The sequence below is a fragment of the Panthera uncia genome, chromosome C2 (genome assembly GCF_023721935.1).
Source record: "Panthera uncia isolate 11264 chromosome C2, Puncia_PCG_1.0, whole genome shotgun sequence".
NCBI lineage: Eukaryota > Metazoa > Chordata > Mammalia > Carnivora > Felidae > Panthera > Panthera uncia.
In genome coordinates, this window is record NC_064810.1 from 114,599,003 (window position 1) to 114,624,071 (window position 25,069).

Here is a 25,069-nt window from a genome sequence, read left to right on the forward strand (position 1 = left end):
ACTTACCTTCTCAGTCACACCTACCTCAGTCATAGCCTGGTGAGCCTCTCCCCCAGAAACCAGCACAAACCCCTGTCCACACCACATCTCTCAGAGATTTTGCAAAGCCTCAGTTCTGGTGGAGGTAGTGACAGGTCTCATTTCACAGATTAGCGTATACCTACTCAAAACTCATCACATTCAGCACAGGGACCAAATTCTGTCCACAAGAGGCAAGGAGGGCCTCTGCAAATGACTAGTCTGAAGGACAGGTGCAGCCAGAACACAAGAGCAGACTGTACACAGCAGACACTCCCTGACGTGCCAGCCCTGGGTACTACAAGACCTCTTCATCTTAAGGCTACTACTTTCAGGAGCAGGAGACATAACTGGTTTTTCTAACACAGAGAAGCAGCCAGAAACTTAGACAAGATGACAGGACAGAGGAATTTTTCCCAAATGAAAAAACAAGATAAAGTCACACCAGAGATCTAAATAAAACAGATATAAGTAACATGCCTGATGGAGAATTTAAAGCAACAATCAAAAGGATACTCACTGGACTTGAGAAAAGAATGGAAGACATCAGTGAGACCCTTACCACAGGGATAAGAGTTAAAAAAGAATTAATCAGAAATAAAGAGTACAATAAACAAGATTAGAAACACGCTTGATGCAATGAACAGCAGGCTGGGAGAAGGAGAGGAATGAATTAATGATCTAGTAGACAAAGTAATGAAAAGCAATGAAGCTGAACAAAAGAGAGAAAAAAGAATTACGCAACATGAGAATTGACTTAGAGAATTCAATGACTCCATCAAACATAATCACATTCATTATATATGAGTCTCAAAAGAAGAAGAAGAGAGAGAAAAGAGGACAGAAGATTTATTTGAGGAAATTTTGGCTGAAAACTTTCCTAATCTGGGGAAGGAAACAGACACCAGATCCAGGAGGTAAAGAGAATTCCCAACAAAATGAACAAAAGTAGGCCTACACCAAGATACACTGTAGTTAAATTTGCAAAATATAACGATAAAGAAAAAATCCTAAAAGCCTCAAGACAAAAGAAGTCCCCGGGGCACTTGAGTGGCTCAGTTGGTTGGGCATCTGACTTTGACTCAGGCCGTGATCTCGCAATTTGCAGGTTTGAGCCCCATGTCAGGCTCTGTGCTGACAGCTCAGAGCCTGAAGCCTGTTTCAGATTCATTCTCTCTCTCTCTCTCTCTCTCTCTCTCTCTCTCTCTCTCTCTCTGTTCCTCCCCCACTTGCTGTTTGTTTCTCTCTCTCAAAAATAAGTAAACATTAAAAAATTAATAAAAAAAGAAAAGAAAAGACAAAAGAAGTCCCCGACTTACATGGGAAGACCCATAAGGCTAACTGAAGATCTCTCCACAGAAACCTGGCAAGGTGGAAGGAAGTGGCACGATATATTCAATGTGCTGAATGGGAAAAATCTGCAGCCAAGAATAATCTATCCAGCGAGGCTATCATTCAGAATAGAAGAAGAGTTAAAGAATTCCCCCAAACAAAAATGAAAGGAATTCATGACCACTAAACCAGCCCTGCAAGAAAGATTAAAGGGGACTCTGAATAGAAAAGAAAGACCAAAAGTGACAGTATAAAGAAAACCAAAAGGCAGTAAAAATGAGTATTTCTGTAAAACACTAGCCAAGAAACTCATAAAAAAGGATATAAAATATAATAACACATACCTAAAATGTGAGGAGGAGAGGAGAAAAGAATGTGTTCAACCATAAACAATCATAAAATGTAACATAGACTGTTACATGCAGAAGAGGTTATATAAAAGCCTAATAGTAACTATATATCCAAAACACTAATAAACATGCAAAGAATAATGAGAAAGAAATCCAAATATATCACCAAAGAAAATCAACAAAATATGAAAAAGAGAAAGAAAGAATCATAGAAAATTATACAGAAACAACCACAAAACAAGTAATAAAATGACAATAAATATACATCTATCAATAATTACTTTGATAATGTAAAGGACTAACCTCTCCAATCAAAAGATATAGGGTATCAGAATGGATTAAAAAAAAAGGACCCATTTATATGCTGTCTATAAGAGACTTATTTCACACCTAAAGACACACACAGATTGAAAGTGAGGAGATGGAGAAATATTTATCATAAAATGGCCATTAAAAGAAAGCCAGAGTAGCAATACTTATATCAGGCGAATGAGGTTTTAAGAACAAAGACTGTTAAAAGAGACAAAGAAGGGCACTATATAATAATAAAAGGGACAATTCCAAAAGAAGATATAACACCTGTAAATATTTATGCACCCAACAGGAAACACCCAAATTCGTAAAACAATTAATAAAAACATATAGGATCTAACCGATAGTAATACAATAACAGTAGGGGACATTAACACCCCACTTACATCAGTGGACAGATTATTTAAACAGAAAATCAACAAGGAAGCAATGGCTTTAGACACACCGGACCAAATGGAGTTAACAGATACATTCAGAACACTGCATCCTAAAACAGCAAAATACATTCTTTTCGAGTTCACGAACAGATAACATATGAGGCAACAAAACAGGCCTCAACAAATACAAGAAGATTGAAGTCATCCCATGCACCTTTTTCTGACCATAACACTATGAAACTAGAAGTCAACCACAGAACAAATCTGGAAAGAACACAAATACATGGAGGTTAAAAAACATGCTACTACACAATGAATGGGTCAATTAGGAAATCAAAGAAGAAATTTAAAAAAATAGATGGAAACAAATGCAAATTAAAACACAATGGTTTAAAATCTTTGGAATGCAGCAAAAGCTGTTCTAAGAGAGAAGTTTACAGCAATACAGGCTTATATCAAAAAGCAAGAAAAATCTCAAATAAACAACCTAACCTTACACCTAAAGGAGCTATAAAAAGAACAACAAATGAAGCCCAAAGCCAGCAGAAGGAAGGAAATAATAAAGATTAGAGGAGAAATGATATAGAACTAAAAAAAATAAAAATAAAGAAAGAAAAAAAAAGAACAGATCAATGAAATCAGGAGCTGGTTCTTTGAAAAAAAATAAATAAATAAAATTGATAAACCTCTACCCAGGCATCACAAAGAAAAGAGAAAGGACCCAAATAAATAAAATCACAAATGAGAGAGGAGAAATAACAACAAACACCACAGAAATAAAACAATTATAAGAGAATATTATGAAAAAACTATATGCCAACAAATTGGACAATCTAGAAGAAATAAATAAATTCGTAGAAACATATAAATTACCAAAACTGAAGCAGGAGGAAATAAATAACTTGAACAGACTGATAACGAGCAAAGGAACTGAATCAATAATTTAAAAACTCCTAACAAACAAAAGTCCAAGACCAAACTGCTTTGTAGACAAATTCTACCAAACATTTAAGAAGAGTTAGTACCTATTCTTCTCAAAATAGTCCAAAAAATAGACAAGGAAGATAAACTTCCAAATTCATTTGATGAGGCCAGCATTACCCTGATACCAAATCCAGATAAAGACACCAAAAAAAAAAAAAAAAAAAAAAAAAGGAGAACTGCCAACCAATATCTTTGATAAATATAGATGCAAATATCCTCAAAAAATACTACCAAACCAAATTCAACAAAACATTAAAAAAATAATTCACCACGATCAAATGGGATTTGTTCCTGGGTTGCAAGAGTGGTACAATCTTGCAAATCAATAACATGATACATCACATTAACAGGAGAAAGGATAAGAACCATATGATCATTTCAATAGATGTAGGGAAAGCATTTGTCAGACTACAACAACCATTCATGATAAAAACTTTGGACAAAGTAGGGTGAACATACATCAACATAATAAAGGCCATGTATGAAAAATGCACAACTAGTGTAATCTTAAATAGAGAAAAACTCAGAGCATTTTCTCTAGAATCCGGAACAAGACAGGGATGTCCACTGGCACCACTTTTGTTCAACGTAGTAGTAGAAGTCTTGTCCAGAGCAATCAAACAGCAAAAGGAAATAAAATGCATCCAGAACCACAAGGAAGAAGTCAAACTTTCAGTATTCACAGATGACATGATACCAAATATAGAAAACCCAAAAAACTCCACCAAAAAACTACTAGAACTGATAAACGAATCCAGTAAAGGCTAGGATACAAAATCAACATACAGAAGAAATCTGTTGCATTTCTATACACCCAGGGTGAAGCAGCAAAAAGAGAAATTAAGGAATTAATCACATATACAATTGCAACAAAAACAATAAGATACATTGGAATAAATCTAACCAAAGTGGTGAAAGACCTGGAAATTATAAAACACTGATGAAAGAAATTGAAGATGACAGAAAGAAATGGAAAGACTCCATGCTCATGGATTGGAAGAATATTGTTAAAATGTCAATATTATCCAAAGCAATCTACATATTTAATGCAATCCCTATAAAAATCTCACTAGCATTTTCACAGAGCTAGAAAAAAACAATCCTAAAATTTGTTTGGAACCACAAAAGATCCCAATAGCCAAAACAATATTGAAAAAGAAAAAGCAAAACTGGAGGCATCACAATTCCAAACTTCAAGTTATATTACAAAGCTGCAGTAACCAAAACGCTATGGTACTGGCACAAAAACAGACACATAGTTTAAAAGAACAAAATAGAAAACCCAGAAATAAATTCACAATTATGTGGTCAACGAATCTTTGACAAAGTAGGAAAGACTACCCAGTAGGCAAAAGACCGTCTCTCCTACAGATGGTGTTAGGAAAACTAACATGGACACCAACATGCAAAAGAATGAAACTGGACCACTCTCTTACAACGTACACCAAAATAAATTCAAAATGGATTAAATATCTAAATATGAGACCTGAAACGATTAAAATCCTAGAAGAGAACATAGGTAGTAACTTCTTTGAAATTGGCTGCAGCAATTTCTTTCTAGATAGGTCTCCTGAGGTAATGTAAATAAAAGCAAAAATAAACTATTGGGACTACATAAAAATAAAAAGCTTTAGCACAGTGAAGGAAACAATCAATAAAACTAAAAAGCAACCTACAGAATGGGAGAATATATTTGCAAATGACATATCCGTTAAAGGATTAGTATCCAAAATATATAAAGAACTTATAAAAATCAACACCCAAAATATGAATAATCCAATTAAAATATGTTCAGAAGACAATGAAAAGACATCTTTTTTATTTTTTACAAAGAAGACATACAGATGGCCAACAGACACACGAAAAGATGCTCAATATCACTGATCATCAGGGAAATGCAAATCAAAACTACAATGAGATACCACCTCACACCTGTCCAAATGGCTAAAATCAGCAACATAAGAAACAATAGGTGTTGGTGAGCATGTGGAGAAAGAGGAATCCTACTCTTCACTGATCATGGGAATGCAAACTGGTGCAGCCACTCTGGAAAAAAGTATGAATGTTCCTCAAAAAGTTAAAAACAGAACTACTCTATGGTCCAGCAATTGCACCACTAGATATTTATCCAAAGTAACCTTTGGATAAAGAGTAATTCAAATTATGGAAATTATGGAATTATGGAAAATTCCATATTTTGGAAAAAGCCTAAGTGTCCATCGACTGATGAGTGGACAAATAAGAAGTGGCATGTGTGTGTGTGTGTATGTGTGTGTGTGTATACATATATATATACATATGTATGTATACATACGTATATATATAAAAGAAGAATAGAATAAAAAAAGAATAGAATCTTGCCATTTGTAACAGCATGAATAAAGCTACAGAGTATTATGCTAAGTGAAATAAGTCAGTCAGAGGAAGACAAAAATCGTATGATTTCACTCACAGGTGGAACTTAAGAAACAAAACAAATGAACAAAGAAAAAAAGAAACACAGAAAAACAAACTCTTAAATACACAGAACAAACTGGTGGCTGCCAGCAGGAAGGTAGATGGAAGGATTGGTGAAAAAGGTGCAGGGGATTAAAAGTACACTCATTGTAATTAGTAGTGAGAAATGTGTAGGACTGTTGAATCATTATATTGTATACCTGAAACTAATACAACACTGTATGTTTATTTTATTTCATAAAGACATATATACTAATACATGTTAATAATTAGTATATTAAAAATTATTTAAATCTCAGATTAACTTAATTTTTATGTATTTTTAAATATATGTAATATATTCAAAAAGTAGTATGTAGGGGCGCCTGGGTGGCTCAGTCGGTTAAGCGTCCGACTTCGGCTCAGGTCACAACCTCGCAGTCCGTGAGTTCGAGCCCCGCGTCGTCGGGCTCTGGGCTGATGGCTCAGAGCCTGGAGCCTGCTTCCGATTCTGTGTCTCCCCCTCTCTCTGCCCCTCCCCCATTCATGCTCTGTGTGTCTCTGTCTCAAAAATAAACGTTAAAATTTTTTTTTTAAAAAGTAATATGTAATTAATATGACTAAAATAATAAAATATGTATATTGGGCTGGTATTCAAAGTATTTTATTGCTAAATATTCCAATATGTTTGGAATCGTTTTTTGTTTTTAAATTCCAAATAGTTAACATACAGTGTAATATTAGTTTCAGGTGTACAAATATAGTGATTCAACACTTCCATACGACATCAGGTGCTCATCACAAAAAGTGTACTCCTTAATCCTCATCACCTATTTATATATATATATATATATATATATATATATATATATATATATCTTTTTTATCCATTCATCAATTAATGGACATTTGAACTGCTTCCATATTTTGGCTAGTGTAAATACTGCAGTCAACATAGGGGTACATATATCTTTTCAAATTAGTGTTTTTGTATTCTTTGGGTAAATACCAACAGTGCAGTTACTGGATCATATGATAATTCTATTTTGAAATTTTTGAGGAAACTCCACACTGCTTTCCACATTTTCTTCAACCAATTCACATACCTACCAACAAAGCACAAGGGTTTCTTTTTTTCCACATTCTCACCAATATTTGTTTGTGTTACAAATATTACAGACATTAACCATTCTGACAGGTATATAAAAAGTGCTATCTCATGGTGGTTTAAATTTGCATGTCCCTGATGATTGGTGATGTTGAGCATCTTTTCATTTATCTGTTGGCTATCTGTATGTTTTCTTTGGAAAAATGTCTATTCAAGCCCTATGTCTATTTTTAATGAAGTTATTTGGGTTTTTTTGGTGTTGAGTTGTATAAATTCTTTACGTATTTTGAATATTACCCCTTTATCATATAAATCATTTGCAAATATCTTCTCCTATTCAGTTGGTTGCCTTTTTATATTGTTCGTGGTCTCCTCTACTGTGCTAAAGCTTTTTATTTTGATGTAGTCCCAATAGTTTATTTTTGCTTTTGTTCCCCTTTGTCTGAGGGGACATATCCAGAAAAATGTCCCTGGCTAATGTCAAAGAAATTACTGCCTATGTTTTCTTTTAGGAATTGAATGGTTTCAGGTCTCACATTTAGATATTTAATCTATTTTGAGTGCTTTTGTATACGGTATAAGAAAGTGGTTCTTGCACTGTTGGTGGGAATGCAAACTGGTGCAGCCACTCTGATAAACAGTGTGGAGGTTCCTCACAAAATTAAAAATAGATCTACCCTATGACCCAGCAATAGCACTGCTAGGAATTTACCCAAGGGATACAGGAGTGCTGATGCATAGGGTCACTTGTACCCCAATGTTTATAGCAGCACTTTCAACAATAGCCAAATTATGGCTAATAATTGAGCCTAACTATGGCTAATAATAAGAGCCTAAATGTCCATCAACTGATGAATGGATAAAGATGTGGTTTATATATACAAGGGAATACTTTTTGGCAATGAGAAAGAATGAAATCTGGCCATTTGCAGCAATGTGGATGGAACTGGAGGGTATTATGCTAAGTGAAATAAGTCAGTCAGAGAAAGACAGATACCATATGTTTTCACTCTTATGTGGATCCTGAGAAACTTAACAGAAGACCATGGGAGAGGGGAAGGAAAAAAAAAGAGAGGGAGAGAGCCAAAAACTGAGAATAAACTGAGCGTTGATGGGGGGTGGGAGGGAGGGGAGGGTACGTGATGGGCACTGAGGAGGGCACCTGTTGGGGATGAGCACTGGGTGTTGCATGGAAACCAATTTGACAAAAAATTTCATATTAAAAAAAAAAAGTGGTCCAGTTTCACTTTTTTGCTTGAAGTTGTCCAGTTTTCCCAAAACCATTTGTTGAAGAGATTGTCTTTTTCCCATTGTATATTCTTGCCTCTTTTGTTGTAGATTAATTTGACCATATAAGCTTGGGTTTATTTCTGGACTTTCTGGTTTATTCTATTCAGCTATCTCTTTTGGTGTCAATACCATACTGCTTCGATTGCTACAGCTTTGTAGTTTATCTTGAAATCTGGAATTGTAATACATCCAACTTTGTTTTCCTTTCTCAAGATTGCTTTGGCTATTTGGGGTTTTTTGCAGTTCCATGCAAATTTTAGTATTATTTGTTCAAGTTCTGTAAAAAATGTTGTCGGTATTTTAATATTAATATTAATTTAATATAAATTTTGTTGGTATTTAATCTGCATTAAGTGTGCAGATTGTTTTGGGTAGTATGGACACTTTAATAATACTTGTTCTTCCAATCCATGAGCATAGGTATCTTCCATTTGTTTGTGTCATCTTCAATTTCTTTCATCAGTGTTTTATACTTCTTGAAGTACAGGTCTTTCACCTCTTTGGTTAAGTTTATTCCTAGGTCTTCTGTTAATTTTGGTGCAATTGTACATGGGATTATTTTATTCATTTCTTTCTGCTATTTTTCTACTAGTGTATAAAAATGCAACAGATTTCTGTATATTAATTTTGGGGGAGGGGAAGGAAAAAAAAAAAAAAAAAAAGAGGTTAGAGTGGGAGAGAGCCAAAGCATAAGAGACTGTTAAAAACTGAGAACAAATTGAGGGTTGATGGGGGGTGGGAGGGAGGGCAGGGTGGGAGGGAGGGCAGGGTTGGTGATGGGTATTGAGGAGGGCACCTTTTGGGATGAGCACTGGGTGTTGTATGGAAACCAATTTGACAGTAAATTTCATATATTAAAAAATAAAAAATAAATAAATAAATAAATAAATAAATAAATAAAAAATAAAAAAAAATAAAAAAAAAAATAAAGTGATGTAGAATAGGGAAAAAAAAAATGCAACAGATTTCTGTATATTAATTTTGTATCCTGTGTATGCTGAATTCATTTATAATAGTATATATTAATATTATGTATTACATATTAATATAATCAATATCATTACAATATAACAATATTGTACAATATATTAATATAATCATAAATTAATATATTATCATTATTATGTTGTCTTATTTTTTTTGCTAATTAATGGCACAAAAATTTTTATATGAATACTGAATGATCTCTAATTACATATTTTCCTACGAGCTGTTTAATTATATATGCTTCATGTTTTTCAAAAACATAAAACATTGTTCAATATTTGTGGATAAATAACTTTCATTGTCAGGTTCTAAATTTAGTTTATTTCTATGTTTGGTAGTAATAGATGGTAGTAATAGATGAAAATGATATATCTATCATTGCATAATATGTACAACATAATATATACACAAAGGATGAGGTTCAGTCTTTATAATAGTATATATAAATGAATGTTTCCAAGAGTCTTGGAAAATCTTAATAATATCACCTTGTGTTTGCTCACTTTTCGTCACTATCATTGTTTCATCATGCATTATAACTGAAAGAAATTGTAGTGTCTTGATCAGTTTTTCGGTTATTTGTGCTTGTATTACTTGTGTTGTCTTCTTTACAAGAGTCATTTTAAACCATTTGTATGTAAATTTTATGGGGGCTAGATTACTTCCAACTATATAAAATTATGAATAAATTCCATTATTTGGCTAGACACATAGTCACATTGAAATCACATGAGGGCAAACAAAGACACTGTGGATCTTCCCCTCTTCTCCATCCCTCTCATCTGTCCCCACCCATCCTCCTGCTCTTTCTTCTTTACCTGACATTAGACTTTTCTGGCATAGGTAATGATAAACAGAAGAATCCAAAACAAAATCTCTAACATCTACTTAAGATTCAGAACTTACAGGAGCAAATATATACAATTACACTTTCATATTACTACTACCTGTTGTCACTGCATCACATCTGCATTAGATAACACATCCAAAACAAGCTCCATTTTATACCCTAAATTTCTTTAAAATGGTTTGATTTCACAGAGGTCCTAACAGTATCATTTTCTCAAAATTTTCTGAGAGATCTCTGTCAACAACTGTCCAGCCTAAATCATGGTCATTTCCTTTTGCCTCATTGTAATTTAAATGACTTCATACTATTTCAGGAGTGGAAATAAGCTTAGACTTTAGCTCTTTGAAAAAAAACATTAGAATTGGGCTAGAATAATCACCTACCTCCTTCTGATGATTTCACATGTGCCGTCAACTCTCCAGGATTATTTGATTTGTTTATATGAATTTTTTTGTAAATGCACCTGTCATATTATCAACATATTGCCAACAAAAAACTCACTAAGTTCAAACAATTATTATTTTAAATAAAAGTTTAATATTAGTCATATTATATCTTATCAATGTTATTACTTAGCTTTTCACATATGGTTCCTGCTTTAATTCCATAAATTAGGAATATCTTCATGCTTTAAAATTATAAAGTATTAAAACAATAAGGATTCACCATTTTTCTGCCACTTCTCTTCTAATGAGTATATTATTAAAAGAACAAAAATAATTGCCCAGTATAGACAAGAAGAATTAAATAATTTACTAAAGATAGCATTAAGTAAAAATCCCCTGAATGTGAATTAAAATTAAATTGGAGAAAAGAGGGTAATAAATTGGCCTCAAGCATAGATCATATTAAACATAAGATTATTATCGAATGCCAGCTGTGCTTTTCTTTGAAGTAGCAGGTTTATCGCTTTTAAAAATTGAATGCCGTTGGTTAATTTGATATAAAAAGTTCGTGATTTCCAGATAGCAAAAGGGTACTCATTAAAAATATTTAAATAATTAAAGTGTCCTTTTTCTATTTCAACATGATGTTATTGAACTAGTGTTCTCAGATCAGCTCTTGGCTTGAATTAGAGGACAGGTCTCCTGCTCTGCTTCCTCATAATCAAGAATTTTTGAAACAACAAACTCTAATTAAGGGGCAGAATGTATTTTACAAGGGTATGACATCATGGCCTTTGCCAAATTAACAAACAGATTATAGTATGGACAGAATAATAAAGTCACTGAATTGTATATAGAGTGGATGTCATAAAATGCATATTTTGCAGAAAGAAAAACACTTAAATGTCAAGGAAATTCAGCCTACCATTTTACCCAATATTTATACCATTGTGAACTAACATTGAAGGTGTAACTCAGCTCTTCTCTTGTTCCATATTAATTCTAATGTTATTCTCATGGTTTAGTATAAATTTTTTCATATAAAATGATCCCTACTGAAGGGGATCCCTACTGAAATTCTTTATTGAACGTTCACATGAAGGAACAGCAATATATCGTAAAGCTGGAAATACTGACAAATTTCATGTTGAGCTCGAAGGTGGCATCTATATGAAGGATTTTCAAGGGTAGTGTGGATTACAGTCATCCTCACTTGTCTTAAAGATCTAATACGCAAATCTTTCACAGCTGCACTACCACTAGAGTTGACGCAATTTAAATACGAATTTCAAGGTCTCCTCCAACTCAGTCTTATCACAGTGAACTTTAGCACTGTCATGTATTTCTGGAGCTTTCACTATTTTATGTCCCATTTTAAATTAGTTTACATGGGAAATCATGGCTCTTTGGTGCCTCTAGTATTTTCTTAGCCAGAATTTCTCCATTACATCTATATGCTTTAGATTGTTGTTGGAAATTTTATGGCTTTAGGATTTCCTGTACGTGCTCAAGAAGCTAATGTCAAATTCATTTTTGCAACAGACAATGCATTCTTATATAAAATATATGAGATAAGTCCCAAATTCCACACAGCTTCAGTATCACTGGAAATTATTTGAATCATATCTAACCAATAACTATTGCATTGTTAAATCCCAACAGATTTTCCAGAATCCTTTTTGCCACAATTTCTAGTCAAAATCACATGAAAGTACCTTATCTTGAAAAGTAAATCTCTCCTCTCTCAACTGAGATACCTAGTTTTCAGTCTCCTGCTATAGCAAGCAGCAACAATTGTTTATTAAAAACATGTATAACATAATACATTTCATTTTATTTATTTTTAGAAGGCTTCTTATTGGGGTGCTTGGGTGACTCCAATAGTTAAGCGTCTGACTCTTGGTTTGAGCTCAGGTCATGATCTCACAGTTCATGTGGGATGGAGCCCCATGTCAGGTTCCACACTGACAGGAGAAGCCTGCTTGGGATTCTCTCTCTCTGGACTTCACCCACACACAACCTCTCTCTCTCTCTTTTTTAATAATTTACTTCAATAACTAATAACAAATAATACAATATAATAATAAATAATAATAAAAATAGTTTATGATTAAATAAAGAAAGATTTCTTATTGATTGGTCTTGAGGGTATAGGATGAATGATATTTATACTCTCCTCTTCAGAAGTTATAATAAAAAATAGTAAAGTAGAATATAAAAGTTAATTTTAAAAACTTAAGTGATATTAAGAGTATGGGAAGTATACCCAGGGAGTTTAGAAAAGAAAGGAACCTACAATATCAAAATAAATTTGTGGTATCATAGCAGCAGTTACAGTGAACAGGGTACCTTGAGGAAAGAGAATACTTTTTGTCAAGCAGAGGAGTGAATAGTATCTATGCAGAGGAGAGAGTCAATGCATCGAGGTGTGAACAAGCATGCATATCAGGAGATGAGTGCAAAGCACAAAACGGGGTGGGATTGAAACCTGAGTATAAGAAGTAAGAGTGGCAGGAATCAATGCTAACTATGTAGATCATAAGACATTGATCATTCTAAGACTTTAGAGTCCTCATCCAAAGGGCAATGATATCTTGGAGGTTTTTAAGCAGAGAAAAGATGTGATGATGTGAGCATTCTGGCGGAAATGTACAGAATGGATCCAGTAGGAGAAACAAGATGACCTGTACCTATAACCCAAGTAACAAATATTAAGTTTTAATTAAAATAATTAATAGAGAGATTATGGAGTAGGATCAACAGAACTTTGGGATAAATTTTATTTAACAAAGGAAAAAATGAATTTAGGATGACTCAAAGCTTTGTAGCTAGGAAAATTCTACAAATATTTTTATTTTTACCTGATAAAGGAGTAGAACACGTTTGGGCAGGGAGGAAATGAAGGAGGTAAGATGAAGAGGTAAATTTCAAAGAACTTCAACTTTAAGGCATCCACATGAAGATATATCAAGTACATAATTGGAATGATCTCATAGGGCAATTTTCAATATAATACAATATAATATAATACAATATAATATTAGAAAAATTTCCATAGAAAACACTCTCAATAAATCAACATGTATAGGCTACACAGAACAAACTGTTGCTATACTATTTCAAGTCTATACTATTTAAACCACAAAAAATATCTGAAAAGTGCAATTAAGCCACTAGCTGTTTTGAGCCAAGAAAAAGTTCCAGAAATTTTTATCAGCTTTCCCTTGTAAGATTAATAGAATAACACTAAGCAACTATACAAAATAACTAACATTTTCAAAGCTGGTCTAGCTATATACATTTTATGTCCTTACTAAATTTATGTCAATTTTCTGAATGGTGATATGACAGGAAAGCCACAATGTAAGGATATATGAGTCAAGATGAGCTAAGTTACACTGTGGTAAAATATACTCTTAAATCTCAGTTGTTTATCACAGCTAATACTTTGTCATTCAACCAGAGTTCCTTGTGGGTAAAAAGGGATTGTTCTCCTTCTGAGAACATAGAGATCCAGGCCAACTCCCACAGTAATCTGAAATTTGCCACCCTAACATGTGGCCTCCTATGTTTTATTGGCCAGGAAAAGAAAGATCAAGGAGAAACACAGTGCTGAAGAAGTAATTCACAACTTCCACTTACCTTCCTGTTTGCCAGAACACGATCACATGGTCACAACTAACTGCAACTGATGCTGGAAAACATAGAAAAGCACATGGATATTTAATGAGCATTATTTGTCTCTGTCGATAGAGACGATCATAGAAAGGTGAAACCAGGGTGGAGTGTTTCAATAATCTCTTCATTGCCTCTTACGGAAACTAGATCATACTAAAAATCTAGACTCTTTAGTTACCAGAGATTCAGTTTATTCTTATAGAGACACTTTTTGAAGAGTATCAGGTGATAAGGTTCTCAAAAAGAAAGAGTAGAGAATCCAACTTGTTCATATGTTACCATTTTTTTAGATTTTTTTAATGTTTATTTATTTTTGAGAGAGAGAAAGACAGATTAAGTGGGGCAGGGGCAGAGAGAGAGGGAGACACGGAATCCAAAGCAGGCTCCAGGCTCCGAGCTGTCAGCACAGAGCCTGACTCGGGGCTCGAACTCACAAGCCGTGAGATCATGACCTGAGCCCAAGTCGGATGCTTAACTGACTGAGCCACACAGGTTCCCCAATCCAGTGATCTTTTTTACTGCATAGTATCCCTCTAGGAGAGTCATTCATTCTCTATCTGTAAATATATAAGATTCTAGCTGGAATTATCTCCAAGACTATCTGGAATCACCATACATAAAAATTTGCCTTTCTCTGTCATTCTTGCTACTGTTGACATTCATGATATTTTATAAAACAGCTATCTAAGAAAAAGAATCAGAGAATAAGTCAATTGCTCTTACATGTAGATGACCAAATCTGATAGCCCAGTAAGTATCATTCATGTGTTAGATGTACACAGCCAGTCTCTAAATGCTTCTTCATACACTTACATAATACATTCACCTATTTATGTATTTACTTATCTATTCAGCAATTATTTGTGTGTGCGTGTGTGTGTCTTCAATGCCTTAATCTCTGAGAATTAAGAATAAGTCAGCAGCTGACTGCCAAGAATTTTGTCTTATAATGCTGAATCAAAGAGCCAACAACATGCTAAGAGTGAAAGGAACCTGACCTATGAAACCAGGAGACCCTCATTCTAACTCTGCTTCTCTCCCTGATCTATTATCAAACTCCTCAATCTGTCTTGAGTCAGATTCCTCCACAGAAGGAAAGGTGAGTGGACCTGGAGGCCATGAGCCTGAACCAGTAGCCTCAGCTCTGAACTCTCCAGCTCCCATTTTCAATTCTCAGTCTCAGTATTCTTCCATGCATTTAAACACCATTTCCTTTCTACTTAACTTGAGTAAATGTATATACATTACAAATGAGAGGTTACTGACACAAGTAGAAGTAAAAACAGAACACTTCTGCTTCTATTGGTCTCCTACAAAGAAAAAAATAAATGTCTAAATACCATGAGAGCCTTCTGTCTCCCAATCTTTCTTTATCTCTCTCTCTCTCTCTCTCTCTCTCTCTCTCTCTCTCTCTCCTCGAATTTACCCTTGGGATATAACATGGGGCAAGCTCAATGACTTAGATACCAAGATATACTTCTCAACATTATTTACATGGAAAAATGTGTATTATGTGATGTAATGCTATGCAGCCATCTAAAATAATTTCATTAAAACTATCTTCTAGCTTAGAAAATTGTTCTTGATTTATTTTATAGTTAGCAAAAATAGATTATAAGCAATATATGCAATTTGACACTTTTTAATATGTATATATGCAGACACACAAACCTGAAAAGAAAAACATCAAAATGTTAAAAATGTTAATAGTATGACTCTCTGGAGGAAAAATTACCTTTGCTTTTAATTTTGTTCTTTGGACATTTCTATTATGAATATGCAGTATATTTGCAATTGAAAAAAAACTAACTCATAAGCATAAAAATGGAGCTTTACAAAAATATACTATAGATTTGGGGTAATATTTCTAGAACTATGACATAAAATATACACTTAAAATGTAAAAAATATAGCAAATAAAATAAAAATTTTTTAACTTTTCTAGAAAAGTGAGAAAGACTTTTAAAAAGATTTCTCAAGAAAAACGGTATTGGCAGTCCGGGGTAGAACGATTCTTCCAGGGGCTAGACTGTCCTTGGAATCGCAGAACATGGAGCATTCCTGCCTCCCATTCACTAAATGCCCCCGGCCTACTCCAGCCACCGAGATAGATAAAATGCCCTTATTATCTCTAAATGCTCAAGGGTTGAGAACCATGGCTAGAATATGACTGTATCAATGAGAAAAATCAACTGGCCATATTTATGAATGGGTTTGCCTGCAAGCTGACTATGTAAGATCAAAGATTAAGATCAAAAATAACTCCCAACTGATCTTTCTTATGTTCAATGTCCTTGGATTAAAGCATCATTCCAAGAAGATTTCTGCATGCCCACTACCCAAAAACGCAGTTAGTTCTGAGCTTCAGGTTTTAGCTGAATCACTTCCCTAAATTCCCTCTTATGACCCTGGATGTCACTTTGCTTCATTCCCCTGGCATCACTTCTGTACTTTTCTGAATCTTTTTGAAATTAGGCTAATAAAAATTCCAGCTCTAAAATCCCAATGTTAATTGACTTGTAGGTTCATTCATGAATATATTCGTAAGTTTTACTAAGAGTTACACATACAGAAACAAAATAAGCAACAACCTGTACCCTCATCAAGGTCACAATCCAGTAAGAGGTTATGGATTTAGTTTATCTAAGAGAGTTAATAAAGTAAGCATAAGAACTGCCTTTATGCTTTAATATCAGAATGATTACATAAAGATTTATGAGAAGGAGCATCTGCTTGGCTCAGTGGGATAAGCATCTGACTCTTGATTTTGGCTCAGCTCATGATCTCATGGTGCATGAGATCAAGCCCGCATCGAGCTCTGAGCTAGAAGCAGGGGTCCTGCTTGGGATTCTCTCTCTCCTTCTCTTTCTCTCTGTCCCTGCCCCGCTCATGCTCGCTCTCAAAACAAACATTTAAAAAAAGATTTATGAGCAGAAATCGTGATTTAAAAAAATAGGACTCAGAGATACTGGAGAAAAACAAAGATCCAGGAGATAGAAAAATCATGATACATTCAAATCAATTGGTTTGACATAAACTGAACTTCAAAAACCAGCCTCAAACAACAATACATTTTCCATAATTATGTTGCCCCAGATGTCTTTAGTTTGCTGCCCTTACCATACACATTCTTAGTATTTTATTTATTTATTTGTGTGTTTGTTTGTTTGTTTTATTACTATGCTCAACACTATTATTTTTTAATATATTTTTGCTCTCTCACTAAACTGTGAGTGCTGTGAAGGAAGGCACAGGTCTGTACTGAAGATTATTATGTACTCGGTGTCCCAACAGCTCTTGGGTACTTTCCCTTACACTGTTTTATTATGGCCACTTTTTATGTATAATCTGCTTATGACTTTTTGTTATGCCCTTGCTTTTCACTTTATTTTAGTGCCCTTGTACATGCACCGATAGGGAAATATTGCACAGACAGGAAAGCAAGTTTTACATGCAAAGGCAGCAGCAGCGGATTGGTCATTGTATCTTCTTCCACGTCGGTTCTGTACGTACAGCAGCCTTGCCTTGTGCCATTCTGCGCTCAGGACTACTACTGCTTATAGCCTGCCTTCAGCGTGGGTGGGGATGTGACCAGAAACTTGAGAGCAGTACAGTCCTGCCGAACCCTTTGTACCACAGCCCCCTGAGAAGGGGCTCACCGCCTGATGTTAATCCATTTGTTTTTTATCTATCTTAATTATGCTTGAAATGTGGTCACGGAAAATCTCTTTTTTAACTTGAGACAGAATGCTTTGTCATATCAAAATAATGTTTTTCATTGTAAGGTCAGAAGTACATTTTTTTTTTACTTACTAAGGATTTTTGTTATTTATGTACTAAATAAGTAAATTTTATTTATTAAGGGGTTTTATTTATGAAGGGATTTTAAAAATAAGAAAACCTAGGTATAGTGACATAATCCTTATATATAAGCTCTATGATCTCTATCATTAACTTGCACTTTTCTCACATTAAAGTGGGTCTTTTGTCAACACTTTAAAATAAAACTTTTGGTTCTCATAAGCATGTTTTATGTTAGATCAATCAGTGATTTTTATGAAAGGTATATATTTTTCAGATAATATATTCTCAAATAAAACTACCCATTAGCTATTGGACTTTGGAGTAAATGGAAAAATAATGTGATATTATTTGAATTATCTAAAAGGAATTAAGAATAAAATTCCGAATAAGCTTTGAGACATTAGAATAACTCAGAAAGTCAAAAAATTAAAGAACACATCTGAGTGAAGTGCTCACGTTTGTTCTTGACTTTTCTTTCTTAGGATGACAGGAATATATCACAAAGAGATAGCAAACAGCAAATATCTGTATTCTCATTAATGTCTCATTAATTGTGCATTTGTGTAATTTATGTTAGTCTTTTATAAAGACACTATGTCAAAGAGCATGCCAGATAATTAATACATGAGATGCCAAACAAAAGCAGAAAAAAATAGTTATAATCCATCGAAATCTTACACCCATTCATAGCAAACCAAAGACAAGGACATTCAACCATCTCTTTCCCAACATTTGCAGCCTTAGTTTTAGAAATGTAGCTGAATGAAATGGAGTTTTGATGTTCGTGCTGCATTCCTCAGTATAATGTGGGCAGAGAGCACCCTCTACTTTCTTCTGATTAAATAGCACTCCTAGTCTGGAAGAAAGGAGATGCTGGTTCTACACAGATATTTTGCTCAGAAAATCAGAAGGTATTTGTCTATAAGGTTCATTAACTCTTGGCCTCTATTGGCAATAACCCATATTCAGGAGGCCACCATTGTGACACCCTCAAAGGAACTCCCTGAAGGAGGCAAAGTCTAGAAGGAGAATACCTGCTCTGAAGTTTCCCACCTTCCCTGAACTGAATCTGCACAGCCACCCCAGGAGGGAAGAATGCAGCTTTGAAAAATAACACCTTTGTTATTCCAAGTGTTAGAGATGAAGCTGAGTTTTCAGATGGCCTCAAGGTTTGTGCACCCTTCACCAAACACAGATGGAAACTGGACTCTTTGAACTGCTTTGAAAATCTGTTACTAAGTATTGCTGTGGGTCTGTGAAGCAGCCATTGCTAACTTCTGACTGCCTGCAATTTTTATGGCTATGTGATGACAAGAAATAAAATAGCTTCATCTTAGAAGTAAATGGCTAATATGCCAGGGGTGGATAACCCATCATCTAAGCAAGATTTAATCTTAACGATGGTAATTCTAAATGGTGGTCTTTTTTAAAGACTCACGTAAACATCAGCATTATATACAAGTCAGAAACCCTGTAGATAATATTAATTCATTCACATTATTCTGTGGATAATTTTCACTTTTTATGGTTTCAATGCTTTTCTCTGAAAACACTAAAATATATAAAGATGAATATCACCTATTTATATATCCATTGGCATTACAGTTCCTTAGAGCTTTGCAGTTACGTTAGAATATATTGACTCTTGAATCTAGAATCAGAAATATATGCTGTAGTAAGTCAATGTCACACTGTGTTACATATTAGTTCCATTAAAAAAAATTTAGATTTAACAGAACCACTTTCATTTGCCTATATTAGAAACAACCATTCCATAAATAAATAATGTTACTTAAGCTAGATTTGAGGCAACAGAATTCACAATGTACCATCTGAGCTTGTTACATACACAGCAAATAACAAGTTAGGTTGCTCTTATTGTTTCCCCTTCTAAGAAAATTGAATATTTGTATAGGAACAAAGACATTCCTACAAATTGACAGAAAGCTGTGAGAATTTTGGTTATACTATTCTTAATAAGGAAACCAAGGTTTGGTCAATGTAACTGACAGCATAAAACTGTATGCTCTCAAATGTAGTTTACCATAATTTTACAAATACTTAAAATTGCACTGTGTACTTGTGTCTGGGCCAAAAAAACAAAACAAAACAAAACAACAACAACAACAACAACAAAATATATAAAAGAACTACCTCTTAGGTTAATATTCTATTAAGCAAGTTTTAATGCTAAGGTTCCTGAGGAAACCTGAATTTAGCTCTGTTGTTTATATGCAACTCTTTTTATGGTAGAAGTTTAGCAATATCAACAGAGGTACATCATGATATATATTTAATAAGAACATATACTTTAGCCACAGCAGGCCTCCTCCTTGGAGCATGGCAAGGATAGCTGTGTGACCCTCTACCCCAGCTCAGCAGGCATACACCAGCAGGACTGAGCAGACTCAGTAATCTCTTCCCTGGACCTATTGAACTTTTTTTTTTTTTTCAAAAAAAAAATTGATGTATATATAAAGAGAACAGGAATCTGAGCTTCCTTGCAACTTCCACCCCCCAGGGTACACGAGTGACTGTAAAATTCCAGCATGCACAATATTCTTTATTCCATCCTTCCTGCCGCAAGTATTAATCATGGTGAAAGGAAGAACCTCACATCATGGGAATTTACAATCTCTACATCTTCCTTGAGTTTAAAATGCTTGTATAATTCAAACGTGGCACTAAAATTTAAATGATGTTTCAAGAAGGGACTAGTGGAACTATTACCAGGGTCTGATAATAACTACCTGATGTAAGAAAAGGAAAGATATCCTGGAACTAAAGGGAAGAAACAGAAGTAAAGAAAGAATGCTTTGTCACCTGGCTCCCCCATCTATTATTTCACTGACAAAGAAGTCAGGAAGATGTGTAAAACCTCATTCACATTCTTGAGGAAAGAAAAAAAAAACACTTGAATGGAAAAAAAAAATTATATGACTACTCTGCTGATGTTCACACATCATTCTTAAAAATACTTTCAGGAAAAATAAGATGATACACAACTGATGGGATCTTCAAATAAGTAAACTCATGTAACAACCTGAGACATCTATGAATTTATTCTATGTCCATTATTTTAGAACTGCAAATTATAGTAAGGGCTAGAAATAAAATGATCAAGGCAGAGTCCTTGCCAAGGCCACCCTGTGGGATCATGCCAATTGTGAACACCAAGGACAGGAGTAGGGCTGTAACATAGCTATGCTCTGCTCACGAACCATCGGCTCACAATGTTGGACCCGGCCAGTGGAGGTGGCACAGGGAATACATTTCCTTTAAATTCACAGAAATAAAGGAGACACTTCTTAGAAACTCACACACTGTCATACAGCAAATGCTGATCTACATGTAGTTCAAAGAATATTGGTATGTCAGATATAAAAATTTATTAAACACTTTCCTCTGTAAGGCGCAAGCTATCTGCCATGCACTTTCTACATTATAGGTGACATTATATATACATACATATATATATATATATGTATATATATTTGTATTTACATTTAAATATACATATTTAGGTCTCAAAATAACAAAAGGTCTTTAACAGGGCCAACATGGTGTCATCCCCAAGCTTGTTCTCTCCCCTCACCTATTCTCTCTTATGCTTCCTTTGTTCCTCACTGATCTAGAGGTCTTTGCACTGGGTAGTCCCTCTGCCTGGAACAGTTCTGCCACACAGCTGGCCTGTGGTTTATTTCCTCACTTCATGCAGATGCTCAACAATCCTCTCATGAGGAAAGCCTTACTGACAAGTCTACCTAAGAGGGAGCCACCTCTCTGACAACCTCCAAGCATTCTGAACTTGCAGTCCCCTTATTCTGCCTAATTTTTCTTCATTTAATTTACCATTCCCTATTTTATGTAATCAGAGGTCTATTAATAGTCTCTCTCCCAAAAGTACAAGCCTAAGTTTCAGAAAAGCAGGAATTTTACCTGTTTTGTTTTCTGCCATATCCCTACCTCTGACAACTCTGGGTTGTTACTTGTGATTTAAGCCCCCTCTGTAGACCTGTCCTTGAGTTTATCCCTCCAATCAAATATTCCAAAAACAAACAAACAAACAAAACAAAACAAAACAAAAGGCAACATTTACTGGAAGGAACCCGATCTCACATTTCATCAATATTAAGATATTTTGGACTAACATATTGTCTATTCTCTTTTGGAGAAATCTAATTTGAATATATGATGTAAAATGTTAAAATTTTTCTTAGGAAGTAATTTATGGTGGCATAGGACTTTCTTGCCATCTTAAACAAAATCAAAGTTCTTATAGCCCCTTTATCAGTTAAGAATTGTGCTAGGCTACATGTAACAGCAACACTATGGAATGGGTTTTTAATCCATTAGGAATTTTTTCTGCAGCAAGAAATTTTAAAGTTGACAGTCTGGGGAAAATGCAGCCCCTCTACAAAACCTTTATTACTTTAGTTCCCTTATTTTTGATCTCCATTTTCAGGGTGTGTCTTTCACCTCAGGGTCAGAGTAATGCCTTCTCTACCATCCCCTATCACTGAGGCCATGTTGCAGGCAGGAAGGGTAAGTAGGATGAAATTCAAACATATATTCCAGTTAAGTTTGTCCCCTCTGAAGGAGTTTTTCCAGAATTCTACACAGCAATTCCTATCCCATAGAAGAGCATTATGTCTCATGTTTGTCTATTCTACAAAGAGAACCAGGAAGTAGCTTTTTAGACAAATTCATTTGCACCTCCATTTAAATCAGGTGTGCTGGCAAGAAAGAAAGGTAGAATGAAAAATGAGAAAGCAACTAGTAGATAATATATCATCATCTATAGAAGAGGGTCATAGATACCAGGCTGTCAACCAACAGTGTCTGCTATGGTGAAAAAGGAGAATGTTTTCTCCATACACGCTCCCAATTTTCATATGGTCTTATAACACATTACAGTTACATCAGTTATAGTTGATGTAATTTTTTACAGAAATTTAATTCATAAAGAATTATACTAAATCAATAATAAAAAGATAAATACCCTAATAGAAAAATGACAAAGAGAGAGCCTCGAGTAGAAAGATCCTGAGCTCAACTTGTCCCACAGACACACCAAGTCAATAGATACATCTACGCAACTAAATCTGAAAATGACCTGCACACTGGCAGAACAAATCTTCCACAGCTAGTCCTAGGGAGAAGACCACCTGAAAAGGTAGGAGGGGAAGAGATGTGTGGTTGGGAACTAAACCTCTGGAGTGACTAACCACAAATGAGAGGGACTCATAAGCATCGAGAAGCAAGAAGATCATACCCTCCACTCTGGGCATCCCCAGCCCTGGGGACCCACCCTGGGAGGACAAGTCCCCATAATGTCTTGCTTTGAAAAACCAGGGGTCTTAACTCTAGGAGCTTTAAAAATCAGCAGGCTTCAGTCCAGGAGAGCCTGAGGGCAATAGGAAACCAAGACCCCACCCTTAAAGAGCCACCATATTAAATAACTTGGCAGAAGACACCGCATAGAAGCAGCATTTTGAAAACTGCCTCAGGTATACTTGAAGATTTATTAACTAATGTTAGAACTTGCACTAGAGGAGCAGAGATCTGTAGGAGATTTCTCTAGGAACAAAAGTACTGGCAGACACCATTTATCTTCCCCTCCCCGACCCTAGATAGCCAGGAGCCAATGCTAACACTCTCCATCTACCTTGCTAGCACTACCTGCCCCATCCCAACATTCCCTCGTGGACCCACTCCACCCAACTAACCTGCCTATCCCTACAAGACATCTCCTGCCCTGCCACACCCAGGAGGCAGCCTATGCTGGACCTATGCCATTCTAAAATTACTTCTGCCCTGGGTAGGTGGGGAGATATTACCAAATACCAGTGTGACAACAACTCCTGCAACCAGATTTCTTAGATAGTTGGACAAGGAGAAAGCCCTGTCCTTTGGTGTGCCTGCAGTTACTTGGCCGCCTAACTGCAGACAGCTAGGATGAGTACTGGTCATGCCCACCAATGATGCTGTGGTGGGCGCAACTGGGCCTCAGTAGCATGGGGAGCAAACCCTGACAGTGCACCTTCAGCAGGCAAAGCAGGTCAATGCAACCACCTGTGCTAAAGGCAATCTTGACTCTGCCGTAACAGAATGGTGCACACAGCCCACATGGGAATACCTCTGGAGCACCTGGTTCTAGTGACAAGAGCGACGTGTGCTATGTGGCACCACAGGACCTCTTCTACACAAGGCCACTACTTTTTTTTAATATATGAAATTTACTGTCAAATTGGTTTCCATACAACACCCAGTGCTCATCCCAAAAGGTGCCCTCCTCAATACCCATCACCCACCCTGCCCTCCCTCCCACCCTGCCCTCCCTCCCACCCCCCATCAACCCTCAATTTGTTCTCAGTTTTTAACAGTCTCTTATGCTTTGGCTCTCTCCCACTCTAACCTCTTTTTTTTTTTTTTTTCCTTCCCCTCCCCCATGGGTTCCTGTTATGTTTCTCAGGATCCACATAAGAGTGAAACCATATGGTATCTGTCTTTCTCTGTATGGCTTATTTCACTTAGCATCACACTCTCCAGTTCCATCCATGTTGCTACAAAAGGCCATATTTCATTTTTTCTCATTGCCACGTAGTATTCCATTGTGTATATAAACCACAATTTCTTTATCCATTCATCAGTTGATGGACATTTAGGCTCTTTCCATAATTTGGCTATTGTTGAGAGTGCCGCTATAAACATTGGGGTACAGGTGCCCCTATGCATCAGTACTCCTGTATCCCTTGGATAAATTCCTAGCAGTGCTATTGCTGGGTCATAGGGTAGGTCTATTTTTAATTTTCTGAGGAACCTCCACACTGCTTTCCAGAGCGGCTGCACCAATTTGCATTCCCACCAACAGTGCAAGAGGGTTCCTGTTTCTCCACATCCTCTCCAGCATCTATAGTCTCCTGATTTCTTCATTTTGGCCACTCTGACTGGCGTGAGGTGATATCTGAGTGTGGTTTTGATTTGTATTTCCCTGATAAGGAGCGACGTTGAACATCTTTTCATGTGCCTGTTGGCCACTACTTTTTAAAGACCAGGAGATATACCTGGCCTACCTGACACATAGAAACAAACATAAAGAGAGAAATTGAGGAGATAAAGGAATTGCCACAAATGAAAGAACAAGACAAAATCAC

The 25,069-nt window shown here is 35.5% G+C and overlaps 1 long non-coding RNA gene across 1 annotated transcript in view; it reads right to left on the reverse strand.

Moving 5' to 3' along the window:
- Nucleotides 1–25,069, reverse strand: part of LOC125921247 (uncharacterized) — a 156,080-nt gene that overhangs the window by 110,927 nt on the left and 20,084 nt on the right. Inside the window, exon 2 of the long non-coding RNA XR_007457353.1 lies at nucleotides 14,073–14,124. This is a non-coding gene — a long non-coding RNA (uncharacterized LOC125921247). The remainder of the gene's footprint in view (nucleotides 1–14,072; nucleotides 14,125–25,069) is intronic.